At 44.6% G+C, this 20,379-nt stretch overlaps 2 pseudogenes; both read right to left on the bottom strand.

The window, feature by feature from the left end:
• Positions 1-11,325: 11,325 nt before the first annotated feature.
• On the bottom strand, positions 11,326-18,179 carry LOC467438 (YTH domain-containing family protein 2-like; annotated as a pseudogene).
• A 322-nt stretch (positions 18,180-18,501) lies between these two features.
• On the bottom strand, positions 18,502-19,639 carry LOC100609052 (transmembrane protein 92-like; annotated as a pseudogene).
• Positions 19,640-20,379: the final 740 nt, after the last annotated feature.

Raw genomic sequence — 20,379 nt, 5'->3', positions numbered from 1 at the left:
CAGCATTCTTAACATCCAAGATATGTGTGTCATTTTTGCTGATCAGGGAACCAAATTGATTAGTCTCGTCAATAGGCAGGAAGGAAAATTAAAGTTTGTTGAGCACGAACTTTGATCAAGTGAGTTTAATATCTTGCATACAAATCTCACCTTCCAGGATAGGTATTATTTGTTGAATGCCTATGATGTGTCAGGCATTCTTCTAGGGACTGGAGATACAGGAATGAACAGGACAAAGTTCCAGCTCTCACGGACCTTGCATGCTTATGAAGGGAGACAGACAAGAACAAGTAAACAAATGAACAAGATAACTTCAGGTAGTGATAAGTTATTATGGAGAAAAATGTCTACTTAGATAAGGTTGTCTTGGAAGGCAACACTGGAGTGACATTTGACTTAAGACGGAGGAGTGGGGAGACAGAATTACTGTGCGGAGGAAAGAATTAATGAGGAGGTTATACTTCATTGTCTGAAGCTTCATTACCCCAGATTTAAAGAAAAAATAAAGAAGGCATACAAATGCATTACAGTATGTCAGAAAAAAATGGCCTTGGCTGGGCGCAGTGGCTCACGCCTGTAATCCCAGCACTTTGGGAGGCCAAGGCGGGTGGATTACCTGAAATCAGGAGTTTGAGATGAGCCTGGCCAACATGGTGAAATCTCGTCTCTACTTTAAAAAAAAAAAAAAATACAAAAATTAGCTGGGCATGGAGCGTGTGCCTGTAATTCCAGCTACTCAGGAGGCTGAGGCAGGAGAATCACTTGAATCTGGGAGGCAGAGGTTGCAGTGAGCTGAGATTGCTCCACTTGCACTCCAGCATGGGCGACTCTGTCTTAAGGTAGAAATGAACTTGGTCTTTATATTCAAGAAACATCAAGGCAAGTGAAGAGTAATAGGAGATGAAGCAAGAGGCACAGACAGGAGGAACCCAATCATGCAGGGACTTTTTGCTGTGAAAGTGTGGAGCGTGAGTTTTATTCTAAGTACAATGGGAAGCCATAGGAAGTTTTAAGGAAGAAATATGATTTGTGTTTTTATCATATAACTTTTTTTTTTTTTGCTTTGGTAACTCCTACTTATTCTTTAGGTGTCTTAGGTTCTTAGGTTAAATTACTTAATAAATAGGGTGGGGCATGGTGGCTCACGCCTGTAATCCCAGCACTTTGGGAGGCCAAGCCAGGTGGATCACGAGGTCAGCAGTTCGAGACCAGCCTGACCAACATGGTGAAACCCCATCTCCACTAAAAATACAAAAAAATTAGCTGGGCGTGGTGGCGGGCACCTGTAATTCCAGCAGCTTGGGAGGCTGAGGCAGGAGAATTGTTTGAAACTGGAAGGTGGAGGTTGCAGTGAGCTGAGATTGCACCACTGCACTCTAGCCTGGGCAACAAGAGCCAAACTCTGTCTCAAAAAAAAAAAATTACTTAATAAATATATCGCTCAATAATTTTTTACTGAATGAATGAATACATGCATGAATGAATAAATAAAGTGATTCCTTTTCAAGAAGTCATACCTCATGACTAAATGAAATTCTGTACTGAGTTGGGTAGCTCAACTGCTCTCTCTCTCTCATTTCAAAAAAAAAATTCAATTATATCTTTTGATTAATTTTTTTCAATCAGATCTAGATTTTCCCATATTCATCTTTGTCACTGGATTGATATTAGCAGTAGCAGGAAAAGTCCAAATATCCAGCATGCAAAGCTAAGAAAAGTCTTTGGATTCCCAAGTACTTCAAGGATGTTACAGGTTCCTGTATATGAATAGGTTAATGAGCAACAGCTTAGAAATATTTAATATTGCTACTAATTCCCAATCATCAATAGCCTAGATGTCTATAAAGAACTCAGATGGGCTGGGGGCGGTGGCTCATGCCTGTAATCCCAACACTTTGAGAGGCCAAGGCGGGCGGATCACTTGAGCACAGGAGTTGGATACCAGCTTAGCCAACATGGCGAAACCGCGTCTCTACTAAAAATACAAAAATTAGTTGGGCATGGTGGTGCGTGCCTGTAATCCCAGCTACTCAGGAGGCTGAGGCAGGAGAATCACTTAAACTTGGGAGGCGGAGGTTGCAGTGAGCCAAGATCATGCCATTACAATCCAGCATGGATGACAAAAGCGAAACTCCATCTCAAAAAAAAAAAAAAAGAACTCAGAAGGGCCAATTTAAGATACTCTTACACCATTCTCTCCCGAATCATCCTCCTTCACTCCCTGTAGCCATCCCTTTCTCATTTATGTACCCTTTCCTCCCTCTTGCCTTTTTGGTGTCCGCAGTACTAGATACCTTGTGCTCCAAAGTTTCTTTAAGAAAAAAATTAATTTACTCACAAAAAGTCAGTAATTTAATATTTACGCCTCCCCCAAATAATTATATATATATATATGTACTTTTTTTTTTTTTTGAGACAGAGTCTTGCTGTGTCACTTAGGCTAGAGTGCAGTGGCATGATCGCAGCTCACTGCAACCCCCGCCTCCCAGGTTCAAGTGATTCTCCTGCCTCGGCCTCCCGAGTAGCTGGGATTACAGGCACCCACGAATATGCCCAGCTAATTTTTTTTGTTTTTTTTTTTGTTTTTTTTAGTAGAGACGGGGTTTCACCATCTTGGCCAGGCTGGTCTCGAACTTGTGACCTCGTGATCCTCCTGCCTCGGCCTCCCAAAGTGCTGGGATTACAGGTGTGATCCACCACACCCGGCCAATAATTATATTTTTAAAAGCATGTATTGCATAAAATTTCTACATGAAAATGAATAGATAAGTTCTTTATGATTATTTATTTTATCCCTTTCTTTCAAAGATGTACAAAATAAAAACACCTTGAAAGCCGGGCGCAGTGGCTAATGCCTGTAATCCCAGCACGTTGGGAGGCAGGAGGAATGCTTGAGCCCAGAGTTCAAAACCAGCCTAAGCAACACAGCAATACCCTGTCTCTACAAAAAAAAAAAAAAAAAAAAAAAAAAAACCCCATAAAAAAATAAATAAAAATTAGCTAGGCATGATGGCACCTACCTGTAGTCCCAGCTACTCAGGAGTCTGAGGTGGGAGGATCGCTTGAGTCTGGGAGGTGGAGGTTGCAGTGAGCCCTGCTTGCATCACTGCACTCCAGCCGCAGTGACAGAGTGAAACTCTCTCAAAAAAAAACCCTAAAAAAATCTTGATCTGATACTATTATTTTCCTTCTTCTTCTTTTTTTTTTTTTTTCTCTCTCTCCCTTCTTCAGACTTCCCTGGGACATAGAAATAAACAACCCCTCTGCCAGTGAACTCATGCTAAGTCTTGGCAAACTACTTAGCCTCTTGTAGCTTCAAAGTACATTCCATCTTGGGGTCCTCCTGCCATTCTAGTTGATTTTCTTATATTTGCACACGGTAAAATTAACTCTTTGTGGTGTAAGTATAAGTATACAGTTCTATGGGTTTTGACAAATGCATAGTCATGCACCCACTACCACTATACCATACAGAACAGTTCAAAGTCATTATTATTATTATTATTATTTGGAGGTGGAGTCTCACTCTGTAGCCCAGGCTGGAGTACAGTGGCACAATCTCAGCTCACTGCAACCTCCTCCTCTCGGGTTCAAGCAATTCTCCTGCCTCAGCCTCCTGAGTAGCTACGACTACAGGCAGACGCCACCATGTCCGGATAATTTTTATTTTAGTAGAGATGGAGTTTCACCATGTTGGCCAGGCTGGTCTTGAACTCCTGACCTCAAGTGATCCACCCGCCTCGGCCTCCCAAAGTGCTGGGATTACAGGCGCAAGCCACCGTGGCCAGCCCGAAGTCATTTTAAAGTTAACATTTAAGTTGAAAACGTATCTGAATTATGTGGAGAATTCTTACTTTGCTGATTCTCTTCATAAGGCTTATTAATCCTTTAGCAGAATAGAAACAATATATAAGATCATTGAAAGCAAAATAAACAAATATTTGTTTCTTCATCTCTTCAAGATAACGCTCCAATAAAGGTTACCTTTGAGCCTTTCCACCAGTTCAAAAGCGAGAAAGCTTAAATAGATGTATCTTGGTGGCTTTTTGTCATTAGTGAAGAATCAGATCAATCACATGAATCTGACATTGAGGGTACAAAAAAATGCAAAAGAAAAACAAATTATTGGAAGCCTCAAATGTGATAAAATACATTTTAAAACAAAGTAACTGCTTTTTAAAATGTTATTTCTCATGAAAATAATTTCCATGACTCATTCTGGTCCTAATACATTGCCAGGTAACTGTCTGTTTGCTTTTACGTAACTGTCCTCCAACTAGGCTTCTCCTAATAAAGTCATGGCAGAGAGGGGCAATGGGTAGGGAAGAGAAGACCGTGAGGAAGAGAAGAGAAGAGAGAAGAGGAAGGTGAGGAAGGGAGGAACAACAGAAGCCGCAGTCTCTGCAGCCTCTGGTGAGGGCGGAATGAGGTGGGAGGGTACAGTGGGGCTCTGGACTGTGAATACTGGCTTCACCTCCCCAGGTGGCTTCACGGAGCAGACGAGAAGGGAGATGGAGTGGATTCAGCAGGTGGTGCTCTTATTCAAGCACTCATGGTTATTAATATCTTCCATTAAACCTATGTCTAGAGGATAACACTCAATGACCCACTAGACACAAGCCTACCTAGTTTTAAAAGCGACAACAAAATGTACCCTCTGACTGACCTCAAATATAAGCGTGACGTCATTTTTAAATGAGGTAATAGGCTTTATCATCTCCTTTCTTATGTTGCAACAGCACACAATATTTCTCAGTTTTAATTATTTTTTGTCTTGAGTGTATGATATTATTTTAATTCATCAAACTCTTACTGATTAACAAGATACTACTGATGGGCCGGGGCGCAGTGGCTCACGCCTGTAATCCCAGTACTTTGGGAGGCCGAGGCGGGCAGATCACGAGGTCAGGAGATCGAGACCATCCTGGCTAACATGGTGAAACCCCATCTGTACTAAAAATACAAAAAATTTACCGGGCATGGTGGCGGGCACCTGTAGTCCCAGCTACTTGGGAGGCTGAGGCAGGAGAATGGCATGAACCCAGGAGGCAGAGCTTGCCATGAGCTGAGATCGTGCCACTGCACTGCAGCCTGGGCAAAAAGCGAGACTCTGTCTCAAAAAAAAAAAACAAAAACAAAAAACAAGATACTACTGATGATAACAAAAAATCATTTGAGAAGGTGCTTTCCAATGCTTTGGCCACCAATAAAAATGTACTCCACTAAACCCTCTACGATTATACTACTAAATACACCCATCCTTTTACACTCAGGAGTAACCACAACTTCATCTCACAATAGCTGCATAAAAGGCAATCACATAACAAATGCCTCAAGCATTTTTTATTACTATTACCTAAGAGTTTATTTTACGTTTCCTCAAGACTCAAAATATTTTCAAACACTATTTACAATTTATGTGTATGAGCCTACATTTTTCATTACGAGATGTCACAAAACAACCTTCTTAAGTATATGTTTCCTCCACCAAGTAATATTTTACTTTATATGAAATCATCAGGATCCAAGGCAATTTTTACTGCCTTACAAAACTTCCATGGGGCAAGATTGCTAGTTGAGATCCATGCCATGATGTCATCCTGGCCAGTCAATCTGAGCAGTTGACTGTACACCACAAATTATAATTTCTTCCCAGGTCCTGTGGGATTATGCTTTGCTTCTTCATCTCCTACAATGTGGTGAAAGAGAGATTGGAAATTCCTCTTTACAAGCCACGCTATGTCAGGAGTTTCTGGAATTATCTGAACACTGTGATTATTGTAGTCGGTTTAAGAATGACAAATTCTCTTCCTACATATAAATTTAAAAGCTTGTTAATTATGTTCTTGTTCACTTCAAAACTGATATTCACTCTAATATCTCTGAAGGAGACTCCAGAGGGTCTCCACTGTTATATTAACTTTACTATTCCTAATAATTTTTTTCTTCTACACAAGTTTTCCCTCTGCATTTAGCAGTCTTCTATGACTGGAAAAGCATCAATATTAACTCTCAGTTAACCTCATTAACAATAAAAATAATTGATTAATTTATATTTGGATTTGGAACATACGATGAAATCCTGAGAAATAACTGTCATTACTTTTCCAGTAACATATTTCTTAAACTTATATTAAAATGAATTTTTATTTCTCTGTACAAACGCAAACTGATGACAAGAAGGACCAGCTCGAAGGTATTCCTGGGAGCAAGGGAAATTGGCTAGGATTTAAAATTTCCTGCAAATAATCAGAGAAGTCAAAATTCATGTTATAAACATTACATATTATGCCTAGGCTTGATTCTATTATAACTTCCAATACTTTTTTCTCAAGATCTCATTCCCAAAGGCCACAGGGTAGAAATTTTGTACCTTTCAGGATTAAAAGCCCTTGTGACTAGTCCTCTTATGTTTTTAAGCATGTGCATTATTAGAAACAGCACAACTGTCCTGTAATCCCAGCACTTTGGGAGACCAAAGAGGGCAGATCACCTGAGGTCAGGAGTTCGAGACTAGCCTGGCCAACATGGTGAAACCCCATCTCTACTAAAAATACAAAAAATTAGCTGGACATGGTGGTGCATGCCTGCAGTCCCAGCTACACGGGAGGCTGAAGCATGAAAATTGCTTTAACCCCGAAGGCGGAGGTTCAGTGAGCCGAGATGGCGCCACTGCACTCCAGCCTGGGCGACAGAGCAAGACTGTCTCCAAAAAAAAAAAAAAATCATATCTGAAGACCATGATATTGCCACTAGTATATAGCTGTGAAGTGCATGATTCAGTAACTCAGCTCGACAAGACAAAGTATGAAGATATCCCTCTAAAGTCTTGGGCAAGTAATTCATTGCTGTAGAGATGACTTCTGTTTGATTATCATTCTTCACAGCCTTTATTCCCACCTTCCCCTTCAAATAAGTATAAGTTTGGCTTTGTGAAGCACTGGTAGCACTGGTATGAACCTAAGATTCTGGATCAAATGTTATTTGATATCACTATAGTCAGGTGATAAAAATATAAAGATGAGTTTTATTTGGGTGTGTTTTTTTTTTCACCACAGAATATGTAGTAGTATTCATGTATTTCCAAAATAATTTTTAAAGAATAGACTCATCAACTTGTCATAGTGTAAATACTATATAGACTATGGAAAGCTGCAGTAATAGAGTCAGCTTCGATTTATAATTAAAATTCTTATTGGTTAAAGAATAAATATGCGAAACAATGAAAACAATAAACAAAGCAAAAACAACACAGATTTGCCTTTATTCTTCAAGCTTCCAAAATATCCAGAAATGCTCTGATTTAACAATGTGGCTACCCAGAAGAATCTGGGAGCACAGTTAGAGATAATCAAAACTCAGTTGAAGAAGCACTTTCTATTTGGGAAAATGCTAAGACCCTGAAATTATAAATAGAAACAGGAAAAGAGACGTCTTTTTGTTTGTTTTTGTTTGCTTGGAATTTGTAAGTATTCCGTTTGAGGTAGAGTACTAAACTACTACTTCACAGAACTATAACAAAATTGATTGATCCTCTCTCATACGAATTTAGGAGGCATCACACCAGCTCCCTAGGACACAAGAACTCTTTCCATATTTTTGCATTAGATATATTTCAAGAACTGTTTACATGTTGGATGATGGGCATATGTACTTTGCAAATTATAACAATTATGAGTAATTGGACAGTGGCTCAGGCCTGTAATCCCAGCACTTTGGGAGGCTGAGGCAGGCCAGATTGCTTGAGCCCAGGAGTTTGAGATCAGCCTGGGCAACATAGCAAGGCCCCATCCCTACAAAAAATAAAAAATTAGCCATGTGTGATGGCACACGCCTGTAGTCCCAGATACTTGGAGGCTGAGGTGGGAGGATCACTTGAGCCTGGGAGGTCAAGGCTGTGGTGAGCCATGATCATGCTACAGCATTCCATGCCTGGGCAACAGAGTGAGACACTATCTCAAAAAAAAAAAAAAAAAAAAAAAAAAAGGTAATTGGAGATAAATTTACCTATGAGTTCCAGAAATAAACAACTCCTAAAAAGTCATTTATTTATTTATTTATTTACTTGCACTTTTATTATTATTATTATTTTGAGACAGAGTCTGGCTTTGTTGCCCAGGCTGTAGTACAGTTTTGCAACCTTGGCTCATTGCAGCCTCCACCTTCTGGGCCCAAGTGATCCTCTCACTTCAGCCTCCTGAGTAGTTGGGACTACAGGCACGTGCCACCACGCCCAGCTAATTTTTGTATTTTTATGATAGAGAAAGGGTTTCACCATGTTACCCAGGCTGGCCTCAAACTCCTGGATTCAAGAGATCCACCCACCTCAGCCTCCCAAAGTGCTGGAATTACAGGTGCAGCCTAAAAGTCTTATTTATTTATTTGAGACCGAGTCTTGCTTTGTAGCCCAGGCTGGAGTGCAGTGGTGTGATCTCGGCCCACTGCAACCTCCATCTCCCGGGTTCAAGCAATTATCGTGCCTCAGCTTCCCAAGTAGTTGGGATTACAGGCGTGCACCACCACAGCCCACTAATTTTATGTATTTTTAGTAGAGACAGGGTTTTGTCATGTTGCCCAGGCTGGTCTCGAACTCCTGGGCTCAAGCAATACACCCGCCTCAGTCTCCCAAAGAGCTGGGATTACAGGCATGTAATTTTAGGCGCCCAGCCCTAAAAGTCTTTTTTTTTTTTTTTTTTTTTTTAAATGGGGTCTTGCTCTGTCATCCAGGCTACAGTGCAGTGGTGTAATCTCGGCTTACTGCAACCTCCACCTCCTGGGTTCATGCAGTTCTCCTGCCTTGGCCTCCTGAGTAGCTGGGATTACAGGTATGCACCACCACACCTGGCTAATTTTTGTATTTTTAATAGAGACGGGGTTTCACTATGTTGCCCAGGCTGGTCTCAAACTCCTGACCTCAAGTGATCTGCCCACCGCGGCCTCCCAAAGTGCTGGGATTACAGGTGTGAGCCACCACACCACACTAAAAGTCATTTTTAAATAGAAATATATTAGTTAGTGTAAGCTAAGATATGCTGTGATAACAAACAACAAAATCTCTGTGACTTAAAATAATGGCTTACTTCTCACTCACAAAGTCAGTCATGCAACTTTCCTTTTGACTTTCTTTCCTTTGGAACTCAGGGATCTGGAGTCCTTCCATTTTGTGACTTTGCCATCTTCAGCATGTGGCCCCTGAGGTCATCACAGAAGCAAAACAGGATGTGTAGACAATCACGCATGGAATTTTATGGTCAGGTCTGAAAGTACATTCCCTCTGCCAACTCCCACTAGACAGAACCCAGTCACGTGGCTATAATCTAACTGTAAGAAAGGCTAAAAAATATGTGTGCCCAGGAGGAAATGCTTCTACCACAAAATCTCTATAGTATGGCTTTATGCAAATATCTACCATTATTTCTGAACTAGGCCTGCCAAAGCCATGAAATGCTTATCTTTGCCTCTGTAATTTCAGCAGTTTTCATGACTTTGTTTTTGTTTTTTTTGTTTGTTTGTTTTTGAGACAGAGTTGCATGGTGTGCCCAGGCTGGAGTGCAGTGGCACGATCTCAGCTCACTGCAACCTCTGCCTCCCAGGTTCAAGCGATTCTTCTGCCTCAGCCTCCCAAGTAGCTGGGATTTGTTTATTTATTTATTTATTTATTTTTATTTTTTATTTTTGCATTTTTTGTATTTCACCATGTTGGCCAGGCTGGTCTTGAACTCCTGACCTCAACTGATCCACCCACCTAGGCCTCCCAAAGTACTGGGATTACAGGCATGAGCCGCTGTACCTGGCCATGACTTCTTTAAATGAACATTAAACTGTGATTTTTTTCACATTGATAAGTACTGAACAAACAACTGTGAGTCTGAGGTCATGTTCACTGACAATATGTAGACTGTAACTTTCTATATGGACTGTTAAGTGCTGAATCATATACTTTTAACTCTTAGCAGAGTAGAGGTAAGACTGATATTATCTTATGAAAGGTAAGGAGTTCAAGAGGTCAAGTGACTAAATAGAAAGTCACTTCCCAACTCCACCTTGAAAGTAAGCCAAAGGAGCACTTGGAGACAGCCCAAGAATCTTCTCAAAAAGTAATTTTGCTTTTGCTCCAACACAAAAAGATCAAGCCAAAAACTTCTAAGTCAGCATTGTCCAATAGAAATAGAGAGTGTTGAGAGGCTGAGGTGGGAGGATTGCCTGAGCTTAGGAGATTGAGGCTGCAGTGAGCTACGATTGCGCCACTGCACTCCATCCTGGGTGACACAGCAAGACCCCGTCTCTAAAGAAAAAACAAAAACAACAAAAAAAGAGAGAGACAGAGTGAGCCACATATGTAATTTTCTAGTAGTCACATTTTACTTTGTGTGTGTTTGTTCCTTTTTATTGTTGAACTGTAGTCCATTTGTATGGATATACAACAGCTTGTTCATCCATTCTCTAGTTGACAGACTTTTGAGTTATTTTCAGTTTTCGGTGATTATGGATGAAGTCCCTACAAATATTTGCATACAGGTTTTTTTCATGTAATTTTTTAAATAATAAATTTTGGCTGTACAACTTAGGAACATACCACTGGGGAATTTTTCCCTGCTCTTTTAAAAAATAACTTCAACTTTTATTTTAGATGTGGGGGAACATGTGCAGGTTTCTCACATGGGTATATTGCGTGATGCTGAGGTTTGGGGTAGGAATGATCTTATCAACCAAGTAGTGAGCATAGTACCCAATAGGTAGTTTTTCAGCCCTTGCCCCCTGATATGGTTGGGCTGTGTCCACCCAAATTTCATCTTGAACTGTAGTTCCCATAATTCCCACGTGTCATGGAGGTACCCAGTAGGAGGTAATTTAATCATGGGGGTGGTTACCCTCATGCTGTCCTCAAGACAGTGAGTGAGTTCTCATGAGATCTGATGGTTTTACAAGGGGCTTAAACTCTTTTGCTTGGCACTTCCCCTTGCTACTGCCACATGAAAAGAATGTGCTTGCTTCCCCTTCTGCCATGATTGTAAGTTTCCTGAGGCCTTCCCAGCTGTGCTGAACTGTGAGTTAATTAAACCTTTTTCCTTTATAAATTACTCATTCTCGGGTGTGTCTTTATCAGCAGCGTGAGAACGAGCTAATACACCCACTTCCTTCTTTCCTCCCCCTAGTAGTCCCCAGTGCCTATTGTTGCCACCTTTATGTTCATGTGTACCTGTAAGTAGCGGCTCCTACTTATATATGAGAACATGCGGTATTTGATTTTTTGTTCCTGTGTTAATTCATTTAGGATAATGGCCTCCAGCCGCATCTATGTTGCTACAAAGGACATGATTTCACTTTTTTTTTTTTTTAATGCTCAACAGGATCTCACATTTATTGAGAAGTGATTAATGGTAAAAAGAAAGGCAATGCCCTTTCCTCATTGGCTGAAAAAGAAACTCAAGAAACATTCACTACACGTTTTACAGTATTTTTCTCTTCCAAAATGCATTTCTGTAAACAAGTTTTTACCACTGTTCTTAGCTTTGAAATCAAATTAATCCTGACTTAATCAGTAGAATGTACAAGAACAGAACATTTCTTAGGACTCCTAGTACTTTATTTTGAGTAACAAAAGATCAGAGAAAATGAACCACCCTTAAAGACACAAGCTTGGGTAACACTGTTATATTCTCCTAGACAAAAATTCTTCATAAAAATGTTCTCCCAGTTCGGAAGGATAAAATCAAATTCCCACTTTCTGGGGTGGATGCCCAAAACCTTCACAACTCAAGTGTTCTCCAAGTGCAAATGTCAAAATGGGAGGAGGAAAGGGTTTAAAAATTAGAGAAAACTGTATGCACTTACGGACTTAAAAATCCGAAAAACATAGTAAAAAGACAAAAAAACAAAGCATTATGCTCTGAAATCACAACCAAAGCCAAAATAAAAGGGACATTTTTCACCTAAACTACCTAGAGGGATTTTTTGTTTAGTTTTTTCTTTTTCTTTTTTCTTTTTTCATTTTCCAGTTAAGTCCTATGTCTTTTGTGAAATTCCAATACTTAAACTGCAAGTCTGCAATCGTCGCTGAAGTCAGTGAAATTAAGAAAAAAGTCCTAATTCTCTTGAAGGTCATTTTTTCCTCTTAGGATATGCAGATGCAACCGTTGCTGCAGTCTGTGTAGAACTGCCTTTTATTTCCCATGACCTTGACGTTCCTTTTTAACACTTTCTTCTTCCTCTTGGCGTTTCCCATAGTGTGAGAAGTCATCAAAAATGGAAGTGGTGTGCTTGTAGCTGGCTATAATTTTCAACACCTGCTTAGCCTTTTCCAGAGGCACTTCCTGAGTGTCCCTAGAGTTGGTCACTGGTTTATTCTCATTGTTCTCTAGGCGAATGTGTCGCAGTTGGCTATTGGGAATGTCCTTCACAAAAATCCACCTGACATCAAAACGACCCTTCCATTTGTCCTGGGACCACACACCTGCACATGTGTTGTAGTCCACAGCAGATTTCATTTCTGCAGCGCCACAGAAGTGTCCACTGCCGTTGACACTGAAAAGTAAGTAAACGGAGCCTTTCCCGTTCATGGAACGATAAGCAGCATCCAGTCTCTTGTTACCATGTTCTGTGCTGCACCAAATATTATACTTAGTGAAACGGTGAATATCGTCCTCAGAGTAGCTCTTAATGATGAAAACCCGGCCATGTTTCAAATTCCAGTCAAAATCTTTGGGGTTATAGTTATTAATGGACCGAAGTTTCTCCAACACTGGGTAGGGTTCTGAAGGAGTAGATCCAGAACCAGCCTGAGACTGTCCTACTCCGTTACCATCCATCCCATTATGACCGAACCCACTGCCACGGTTCCGAGGTGCTACCCAGCGGGTTGGCCGAGCTGCCTGTTGCTGGACTGAAAGCTGGGCAGGCTGTGGTGGAGGTGGAGGCAATGGCTGTGTCTGTAGCCCTACTGATGCCTGAGCCACTGGTGGGCTATTGTTAGCCTGCTGACTTGCAGGCTGAGGAGACCCCTGGGTTGGCTGACCTATATTCTGAACCAAAGCCTGTAAGGGGGCTTTTGCAACGGACCCTTGTTATCCCAAGTTCCAATATCCATGTTATGCTTTATTGGGGGTGGCGGAAGACTTGACCCTGCAATGCCATTCTTGGTCTTCGGTTTAGGTTGCTGTTTTGCAGGCTTGCTAGCAATATCAGCCCAAGATGCTGGTTTTGGAGGAGCAATGGTGGCTGGAGGCAAACTATTGGAAGCACGATGTTACTAGTAATGGACCCGCTACCAACAGCAGAACCTACAACTTTTGGAACATTGCTTGCAACTTCTGTGCTACCCAACTTCAGCGCTGCCATCCCTTGGTCTATAGCATTCATGCCAGGAGCCTTACTGAGGGTCTCATTGGCAAAAGCTGACTGTCCATCAACCATGGCTCCACCTAAGGAGCTAGGTGCAATTTCACTCTTTTTTATGGCTGTGAGTATTCCATGGTGTATATGTACCACATTTTCTTTATCCACTTCACCTTTGATGGATACCTAGATTGATTCCATGTCTTTGCTATTGTGAGTAGTGCTGTGATGAACATATGAGTTAGTACCCATATTTTTTTTTTTTCTTTTTTATTGATCATTCTTGGGTGTTTCTCGCAGAGGGGGATTTGGCAGGGTCACAGGACAATAGTGGAGGGAATGTCAGCAGATAAACAAGTGAACAAAGTTCTCTGGTTTTCCTAGGCAGAGGACCCTGCGGCCTTCCGCAGTGTTTGTGTCCCTGGGTACTTCAGATTAGGGAGTGGTGATGACTCTTAACGAACATGCTGCCTTCAAGCATCTGTTTAACAAAGCACATCTTGCACCGCCCTTAATCCATTCAACCCTGAGTGGATACAGCACATGTTTCAGAGAGCACAGGGTTGGGGGTAAGGTCACAGATCAACAGGATCCCAAGGCAGAAGAATTTTTCTTAGTACAGAACAAAATGAAAAGTCTCCCATGTCTACCTCTTTCTACACAGACACGGCAACCATCCGATTTCTCAATCTTTTCCCCACCTTTCCCCCCTTTCTATTCCACAAAACCGCCATTGTCTTCATGGCCCGTTCTCAATGAGCTGTTGAGTACACCTCCCAGATGGGGTGGTGGCCGGGCAGAGGAGCTCCTCACTTCCCAGTAGGGGCGGCCGGGCAGAAGCGCCCCTCACCTCCCGGACGGGGCGGCTGGCCGGGCGGGGGGCTGATCCCCCCACCTCCCTCCCGGACGGGGCGGCTGGCCAGGCGGGGGGCTGACCCCCCCACCTCCCTCCCGGACGGGGCGGCTGGCCGGGTGGGGGGCTGACCCCCCCACCTCCCTCCCGGACGGGGCGGCTGGCCGGGCGGGGGGCTGACCCCCCCACCTCCCTCCCGGACAGAGCGGCTGGCCGGGCAGAGGGGCTCCTCACTTCCCAGAAGGGGCGGCCGGGCAGAGGCGCCCCTCACCTCCCGGACGGGGCGGCTGGCCAGGCGGGGGGCTAACCCCCCCACCTCCCTCCCGGACGGGGCGGCTGGCCGGGCCGGGGGCTGACCCCCCCACCTCCCTCCCAGACAGAGCGGCTGGCCGGGCAGAGGGGCTCCTCACTTCCCAGTAGGGGCGGCCGGGCAGAGGCGCCCCCCCACCTCCTGGACAGGGCGGCTGGCCAGGCGGGGGGCTGATCCCCCCACCTCCCTCCCGGACGGGGCGGCTGGCCGGGCAGAGGGGCTCCTCACTTCCCAGTAGGGGCGGCCGGGCAGAGGCACCCCTCGCCTCCCGGACGGGGCGGCTGGCCAGGCGGGGGGCTGACCCCCCCACCTCCCTCCCGGACAAGGCGGCTGGCCGGGCAGAGGGGCTCCTCACTTCCCGGTAGGGGCGGCCGGGCAGAGGCGCCCCTCACCTCCCGGACGGGGGGCTGACCCCCCCCACCTCCCTCCCGGGCGAGGAGGGAGGACGCTCCTCACTTCTCAGACGGGGTGGCTGCTGGGCGGAGGGGCTCCTCACTTCTCAGATGGGGCGGTTGCCAGGCAGAGGGTCTCCTCACTTCTCAGACAGGGCGGCCGGGCAGAGACACTCCTCACATCCCGGACGGGGCGGCAGGGCAGAGGTGCTCCCCACATCTCAGACGATGGGCGGCCGGGCAGAGACGCTCCTCACTTCCCAGATGTGATGGCGGCCGGGAAGAGGCGCTCCTCACTTCCTAGATGGGATGGCGGCCGGGCAGAGACGCTCCTCACTTTCCAGACTGGGCAGCCAGGCAGAGGGGCTCCTCACATCCCAGACGATGGGCGGTCAGGCGGAGACGCTCCTCACTTCCCAGACGGGGTGGCTGCCAGGCAGAGGCTGCAATCTCGGCACTTAGGGAGGCCAAGGCAGGCGGCTGGGAGGTGGTTGTAGCAAGCCGAGATCACGCCACTGCACTCCAGCCTGGGCGCCATTGAGCACTGAGTTAACGAGGCTCCGTCTGCAATCCCGGCACCTCGGGAGGCCGAGGCTGGCGGATCACTCGCGGTTAGGAGCTGGAGACCAGCCCAGCCGACACATCGAAACCCCGTCTCCACCAAAAAAAATACGAAAACCAGTCAGGCGTGGTGGCGCGCGCCTGCAATCGCAGGCACTCGGCAGGCTGAGGCAGGAGAATGGGGCAGGGAGGTTGCAGTGAGCTGAGATGGCAGCAGTACCGTCCAGCTTCGGCTCGGCATCAGAGGGAGACCATGGAAAGGGGGGAGAGGGGAGAGGGGAGAGGGGAGAGGGGAGAGGGGAGAGGGGAGAGGGGAGAGGGGGGAGGGGGGAGGGGGGAGGGGGGAGGGGGGAGGGAGCTCTATCTACCACACAGTCTTCAGGAATTTGTACCCATATTTTTTAAAGTAAAAAGAAACAGGTGAAATCAACTTCAACATTATATTTTACTTAAGTCACTATATATGAGATATTATTTAATATTATTTTATTCATTGTCTATTTGCTGCTGTAACAAATTACTACTAACAGTAGCTTAAAACAAACTTATTTGTTTATTCATTTGGGCTTTTTTGTTTTAGTTTGTTATTTTGGAGACAGGGTCTCACACTGTTGCCCAGGCCGGAGTGCAATGGCATGATCATGGCTCACTGCAGCCTCAATCTTCCAGGCTCAAGCGATCCTCCCATCTCAAGCCTCCCAAGTATAGGCATGCGCCACCATGCCTGGCTAATGTTTTCTTTTTTTTTTTGGTAGAGACAAGATCTCACCATGTTGCCCAGGCCAGTCTTAAACTCTTTGGTCTGAAGTGATCCAAGTGGTCCACCTGCCTGGGCCTCCCAAAGTGCTGGGATTACAGGCATGAGCCACCACGCATGGCCCATTCATTTGTTCATTCATATTTATATAGGTCAGAAGTCCAATATAGGTCTCACTGGGCAAAAACCAAAGTGTCAGCAGGACTGCATTCTATTCTAAAGTTCTAGGGGAGAATACATTACCTTGTATTTTTCAGCTTCTTAGAGGCCCCCTTCTTCTATCTTCAAAGCCAATAATGTTGCATCTCTGTGTCTTTTTTCTTTTTTTGCGGCAGGGTCTGTCTATGTCACCCAGGCTGGAGTGCAGCGACACAATCACGGCTCACTGCAGCCTCAACCTTCTGGGCTCAAGTGATACTCTCACTTCAGTCTGCTGAGAAGCTGGGACTACAGGTAGGCACCACCATACTCAGCTAATTTTTTTTTTTTTTTTTTGAGATGGAGTCTTGCTCTGTCGCCCAGGCTGCACTGCAGTGGCACGATCTTGGCTTACTGCAAGCTCTGCCTCCCGGGTTCACACCATTCTGCTGCCTCAGCCTCCCGAGGAGCTGGGACTACAGACACTGCCACTACGCCAGGCTAAATTTTGTATTTTTAGTAGAGATGGGGTTTCACCGTGTTAGCCAGGATGGTCTCGATCTCCTGACCTTGCAATCCGCCCGCCTTGGCCTCCCAAAATGCTAGGGTTACGGGTGTGAGCCACCGCACCCAGCCCCATACCCAGCTAATTAAAAAAATTTTTCTGGAGAGACAGGGTCTTAAACATCTGGGCTAAAGTGATCCTTCCACCTCGGCTTCCCAAAGTACTAGGATTACAGGTGTGAGCCATGATGCCCAGCCTCTATGTCTTTTTTCTGTAGTCACATCTTCTTTTCTACTGTTAAGGACTCTTGTGGTTGTATTGGGCCTACTCAGATAATCCAGCATATTCTCACTGTTATAAGGTCAGCTGATTAGCCACCTTAATTCCATCTACAGCCTTGATTCCCCTTCGCCATGTAATATATGAAACATATTCACAGGTTTTCAAGTTGTGTACATGGAGATCTTCAGTGGGCCATTATTCTACCTACTATGATTATCAGTATAAAAATTATTAAGACATTTTTTCCTGCTATGCCTTTGAAATCTAATGTATTTTATACTGACAGCATTTCTCAATTCAGAATAACCACATTTCAGGTGTTCAATGGCTACATATAACCAACGGCTACATATCAGACAGCATAGTTCTAAATAATAACCAATATTTATGAGCATTTTTGTAGAATAGTGCTATCCAATAGTACTTTTTATATTACAGAAGCATTCTATATTTGTGTTATCTACATGGTTATTTAAACTTAAGTTATTTTAAATCAGATAAAATTTAAAATTCAATTCTTCAGTCAAACTAGCCACAAGTCAGAGGCTCAATAGTCACATGTGGCTAGTGGCTACCATATTGAATAGCACAGGTACAGAACATGGCAGCAACATTTCAAGTCTTAAGTGTTAACCAAATGCTCATATCAGTCATTAATTTTTTTCATATGAGGATTAAAGCAACCACAGAGCATCTAACTTGAGCAATATATCTTTCTAGCATACTCTTCAGAATAAGAAGAGTTGCAAAATGTACACTTAAGCAACTGAATGAAGTGACTTTCTATATAGGTTTAACTGTCAATTCATTGAAAGTGGAAGAGCTAGTGTTTTTAATGGCTTTATAGTTTATAAAACATTTCACATAGATCAGAGATTTTTTTTTCAGTGAGGATGTGTGTTTATCATGTGTTGGGGGTGGGTACAGTGAGTTCTCTATTCAGGTAGGATTGGAAGCTGGCTCAGAGCTCATCCAGTCCAGTCTCCCACAGGTATAGAAGTGCCCTGATAAAATTTCAGAGCTGACTGTCCAGTCAAGATTTGCATACCTCCAGAAATGGGGCTCTTACGACCCCTCACAGTAGCCCATTCTGCTGTTGGGCACCTCCAATGGTTGGCATTTTCCTTCCAGCAGCCTCTTTCTTGGGTTGGGGGGTGGGCAGATACTGTCACTCCAGCCTAACCCTCAGGACAAGAGAGGCAGCTGGGTTGGGAACAGAGGCAGAAAAAACAATAAGTTAAATCCAAGAATGAACAGAGACATGGCAGGATGGGCAAGGACATTTCTGGGGTGCCAGCAGTCTCTAGCTTGATCCAGGAGGCACTGGGGAGGAGGTTGCTGATGGCAAGATTCCAGGCAGGAGGTGACTCAGAAGGCTGGGTTGTCAATGGCCCTCTGATCCCCAGTATATTTTTCAGGCCTGAAGCTGTAGGGAGGGGGTGGCTCTGTGGGAGTCTGGCCCCAAGTAGGCTTCAGAATCACTCACTGTAGGGGGGGTGGGGGAGTAGAGAGGGATGCTCTGACCCTCTCTAGGGGGATGATGGAGGGCAGTTCCCGGGGCCCCTGGCAATCCTTCAGGGCGTCTGGGTCCAGGTCTCTGCAGTTGGGACAGAAGCGCTTAGCCAGGCCACAGATGCACAAGAGGGGCAGGATGACCAGGAAGATGATGACGAAGATCCTCAAGGGGCCAGGGAAGAACTCGTTCTCCTGGCAGCAGCTGTCGCCACAGCATTTGAATCCTTTGGGGCAGGCGAAGGAGAGACCACATTTAGCTGCAACATTTTGGGGGCCAGCCAGCAGGCTGAGCAGCAAGGCGGGCATGAGGCCGGGGACCCCAGATATTTTTTCTTTTTTTTTTTTTGAGATGGAGTCTCGCCTAGGCCGGAGTCCAGTGGCATGATCATGGCTCACTGCAACCTCCACGCCTCCCCAGTTCAAGTCATTCTCCTGCCTCAACCTCCCGAGTGGCTGGGATTACCAGTGCACGCCACCATGCCTGGTTAATTTTTGTATTTTTAGTAGAGACAGGGTTTCATGATATTGGCCAGGCTGGTCTCGAACTCCTGACCTCAAGTGAGCTGCCTGCCTTGGCCTCCCAAAGTGCTGGGAATACAGGCATGAGCCACCGCAGCTGGCCAGAGATTTTTCTTTTTTTTTGTAAAGTCTCAGCCTGGGCAACATAGGGAGACCCTATCTCCACAAAATAAAATAAAATAAAATAAAATAGCTGGGCATGGTGTCATGTGTCTGTGGTCTCAGCTACTCAGGAGGCTGAGACAGGAGGGTCACCGGAGCCTGAGAGGTCAAGGCTGCAGTGAGCCGAGATTGTGCCACTGCACTCCAGCCTAGATGACAGAGCAAGCCTCTGTCGCAAAAACAAAACAAAACAAAAGTCCGGTCAATTTCCTCAGTTTTTCTCAAGGAAGACATATAGGAAACAGCACGAGGAGATAGAAATTCACACAAGCACAGGTTTATTTTGTCCACTTCCAGGGTGCCTACCCATGCTGGGTTTGCCTCACTCAAATAAGAATAGCCATTCAAGAACAGTCAAGGTAAAACCAGCCACATTCTTTCATATTCCAAATTGCCAGTGCCTCCTCTAAAACTTAAGTTCTGCTTCTAAAATAGTGTATGCCAACATAGGGGAAGGAGTGGGCATGGGAGTGGATTTGAAGTCTCAAAATAACCTGTAGTATGATTTGGGGATTTTGGAAAATCACACTATTCACAAGCAAAATAAGCATGGTCTTAATATTCCCTGCTGTATACTCTTAAATATCAAAAAGCAGAAAAATTATATATCTACAGTGATGGCTGGAAACAGTTGATACTTGTATAGTATCAGACCGCAGTGGTCTTAGTGCTCCCCTCACATGGAAGTGAGGAAGTGTAATCCTCGGCCTCGGAGGCCGAGGTGGGCGGATCACTTGAAGTCAGTAGTTTGAGACCAGCCTGGCCAAAGTGGCGAAACCACGTCTCTACTAAAAATACAGAAATTAGCAGGGCGTGGTGGCGTGTGCCTGTAATCCCAGCTAGTTGGGAGGCTGAGGCAGGAGAATCTCTTGAACCTGGGAGAAAGGGGTTTTAGTGAGCCAAGATTACGCCACTACTCTCCAGTCTGGGCGACATAGAGCGAGACCTTGTCTCCAAATAAAAAAAAAAAAGACCAGGCCTGGAACCCGGAAGTGGTGTATAGTACTCCTGTTTACTTTTTTTTTTTTTTTTTTAAATAAGGAGTCTCAC

The sequence above is a fragment of the Pan troglodytes genome, chromosome 15 (genome assembly GCF_028858775.2).
Source record: "Pan troglodytes isolate AG18354 chromosome 15, NHGRI_mPanTro3-v2.0_pri, whole genome shotgun sequence".
Lineage (NCBI taxonomy): Eukaryota > Metazoa > Chordata > Mammalia > Primates > Hominidae > Pan > Pan troglodytes.
The sequence above is the reverse complement of the archived record's forward strand: the minus strand, read 5'-3'. Positions and strand labels throughout refer to the sequence as shown.